This window comes from Pterocles gutturalis, unplaced genomic scaffold, assembly GCF_000699245.1.
Source record: "Pterocles gutturalis isolate BGI_N339 unplaced genomic scaffold, ASM69924v1 scaffold40306, whole genome shotgun sequence".
NCBI classification, from domain to species: Eukaryota; Metazoa; Chordata; class Aves; order Pterocliformes; family Pteroclidae; genus Pterocles; species Pterocles gutturalis.
This window is the reverse complement of record NW_010099233.1, coordinates 1-3,807: the sequence shown is the minus strand read 5'-3', so window position 1 is coordinate 3,807 and position 3,807 is coordinate 1.

Here is a 3,807-nt window from a genome sequence, read left to right as displayed (position 1 = left end):
GTATATGGAAAGTATTATAACAATGTGCTATAAAAAAAAAAAGATTAAAAAATCCCTTTTTTTTCTTATCTGTTGAAACAAGTTGAACACTTCTGTGATTAAACGATCTGTGCTCCATGTTCTGTATGTCACTTACGTCATAGCTTTCCTTATCTACAGCCCTGAAACTTCCATTGATGACTAAGTTAAAAACCAGCCTCGATAATCCAACTCCTCTTACCCCATTCAATACTCCTGCGGACCAGCTATACCTTGTTGAAAGAAAAGCCAGATGTTCTAATGCTTCAGCATTTTATGGAACCAACACTAATAATGACAGGCTACAACTGCTTATATTTTCAGAACCCATATCCGTCATCATGGCAGCTGCAGTACTTGGTAACGCCTCTCTACACTTGTGACTAGGTCATTGTGTTTCAGCACCATTAAAAGCTTTGGCTTTAGACACTCATGTAAAAATACATGCAATAGACATTGAGTAACTTGCACTGCAAGTGATTTCTAAAAATATTTGACCGTATTTAATAGTTTAATTTACATTAATGATTTTTCGTTCATGAATGCCCATTGTACTCTGTCATAATGAGTTTGGTAACTCACGAACTTTTAGTAGACAAGTGTTACAACATATTTTACCTTTTAGTTTTTTAGTGTCTTAACTTTTATGAATTGATTACTGTAGTTAGTAACTAATCTCACACATACTTAAGTTTACAAAAGTAACTCAGTTCACAGTGGTAAAAATTATTTCAGTAAATGACAAAGTTTGGACAGTTGTCCAACTGCTTGTGTTCTAGAACCTGGATGAGAGCAGCCATGCAGGATATGAATCTGCAGTAGCTGGCATTTCGGACATATTTTACTCTATCCAATTTTCTTCCTTGGGTTTTCTTCACTTCATTCCAATTTTGCCTAGAAATTACTCTCTTGTATTCCTCAGATGAGAATTTAGAACAACGGGCAGAGATTTAGACAGTTCTGTGCTCGTTTGGCTGGACCAGGCTATTTAAAGGTTCCACACAAACACTTTACTCAGCCCTGCTCACCACAGGGTGACATTGCCAGCCTTTGGGCTCAGTAAGGACCAGAGCTGTTCTTGTCTATTGGGTCAAGGGCCCAGTTTCCCAAATAGATATGCACATCTTTAAGAGTATAGGCATCTCCAGTGCCATTCAATTCAATGTAGTAGTAGTCCGGACAAAAAATTCAGCATGTCCCACAGCTCTTGTCACACCTAAGATGCATTGTATTAGATACATAACATATGCTGGCAAAAAATCCTCTATAACTAATTTTTGTGACATATTCTGTTTGTGTTTCTAATGTTTGTTTTGAAAATCGCATGAATCCATATTTAAAGGACCATGGCAGGCAGCTTTGAAAACACTCCTGGGAGAATAAATGGTATTTATTTTTCTTGTGCCTAAACTTACACGATTCCAATGAAGTGCAAATGGTCCGAGGCCAACAGGAAGGCATGCCATTATTCCTTTGAAGAATATATGTCCCTTAATAGCCAACATTTCACTTTTTATTTACTGTAAATCAGTTTGCTGTTTTAGTTTACAACCCTAAATTAAAACACCATGTATTTGTGCTGCCAAATGTAAAGCCTAGCTCATTTTCTGCTTTGCTAAAGACAAACAAAAAATTACCTGACACTAGTTTCGACCACAGACTTATCATGGCTGCTTACACAGATGAAATAAAAAGGACACATTTCTTCTGAAAAGGAAGTGATATTCCAGAGACAATATTGCCAGTGCTGTGCATTTATATTACTAATTTACAGAAAGGCTTAAAAACCAGACCTTACTTCCTCATGCGAAACCAAAATGATGCCTAGACAAGCCTGCAAGCACTTAATAACCATACAAAGCCTGAATCAAGCACATGGCTAATGACTATTCAATACACGCACAGAGTAGCATTTGTTTCCCAATCCATTTTGATGTCGTGGTGTCTTTTGAATAGCACTCTGCAGCAGACAGATATTTTTTGCTATTTAACTCATCATAGTTCTGCTTCTATTTCAGGTTTAGAGTAAGTAGACCTTAAACTCAACTAACCCAATGCCCAACTCAGATTGCCTTCTCTATGGACCTTGTAAAAATGTTTTTGTCGCTATTTATGAACAAACTGTAATTTGAATTGTATGCCATAACTAGTTTTCAAAACATTTTATATTTGACCTGCCATAAAATAGCCCATATGAGGCGTTTCCAAATGAACAGCTGTCCAGTTTGATTTCTGTCTGAGCACAAATCTGGCCAAACTTACCACAATGGACAGTACAAAGACTTTCCTCATATCAGTAAATATTGCAAGAAAAGCTTTAAAAAAACCCCTCTCAGAATGAGTTTTCACTTTCCCTGAGATTCAGCACTGATACAGATTATGAAAAGGATTGACTACACCGTGGCCTTCTGAACACGTTATCTTCCTATCAAGATTCTTACTGTAGTGACATTGGTATATTATCAACAGCAGATTATTTGTACAACATTTTGGTTTTACTTCTTGAAATTGTGTATGTGTTATATGAAAAGTTAGAGCAGAAATATAGCCTGGTACAACATTTGATTTTAATTTGTAAATGACTCACATGGCTTTTTTTTTGGTGCACAGGTGAACAGTGGAAAAAAACACCACCTTGAATAGCGCTGGCTTTTCCTCAGTGTTCCAGTTTAGTTTTAATTAAATTGTCCAACAACTCTGTTGAAAAAGCTCGGGTTCTTTTCATGACAGAGAACATAAGAGGTGGGAATGTAGTGAAATAAAGGGAACTAATTACTGAGGGAAAGGCTGTAGATATGACTCAACTAGCAATGAGTTCAAAAAGCCTTACAGTGTTTTGTATAGTTTTAATCAGAGATGAATGTTTCTGTTTCAAAAAGTGTTTCATTAAAGCAGCTCCATTTTTACACAAAAGAATGGCATCTTTGTTTATTTACCTTTTATTGCCGTCTAAAGACTCAGTACAAACAATCAGCATAGTATGAAAGAAGCAAAAGAAACAGAAGCACAGCCGTGCCTCTGGCATGCGCAGCGGAAAACTCAATTCACAGGGATTTGGAGTTTCCCCTTCTTCTCCCCCCACCCCAACTGGTTTGCACTGGAGGGGAGGGAGAGAGCTCAAGAATAAGAGAATAAGAAGGGAAGGAACGAACACAAGAGGAACTAAAAGAAATTATTGTAAACTGTAAGTACCAAATTTGGTAAAAGTAAACGCAAATGAGGCCAGCTAGTAATAAAGAATGTTCTAAAACCAACAAAATTTAAGTAGCATGAAATGACTTAAACTCATCAACTAGAAGACACTGATATTCAGATTATTTTACAACCCACTCTAGAGATTTGAATAAAATGTTATCTTTTGCCATGTTGCCTGATTATTCTTCAGGCCACAAAGTTCCAAATAATTTCTACGTAAAGAAAAAAACAAACGAGTTTCATCACCATCGGTTCTTACAGCACCTCTAAACCATGGATGGCGATGCAGCACCAAAACACATTAATTTTCTCCAGATTAACATTGATTACATAGAAATATGTAAAAACAGCTGTGGAGAATATTAACATTCAAAAGTTCAACATAACTTATCAGTTCAGACATTAACAAGCACTGTAGAGGAACGAAGTGGGGAAAAACCCACTCAAATATTTGTTCTACTCTGAAGCAAAATATGCTTTATAAACACGTACATACATTTTCTTGTTTGTATTCTAGGACTGAATTTTAATTCAATCAGTTATTCAAGATAGCAGTTTGCAGTTTTGAGGGAGTATTGGGAGTAATGGCCCCTC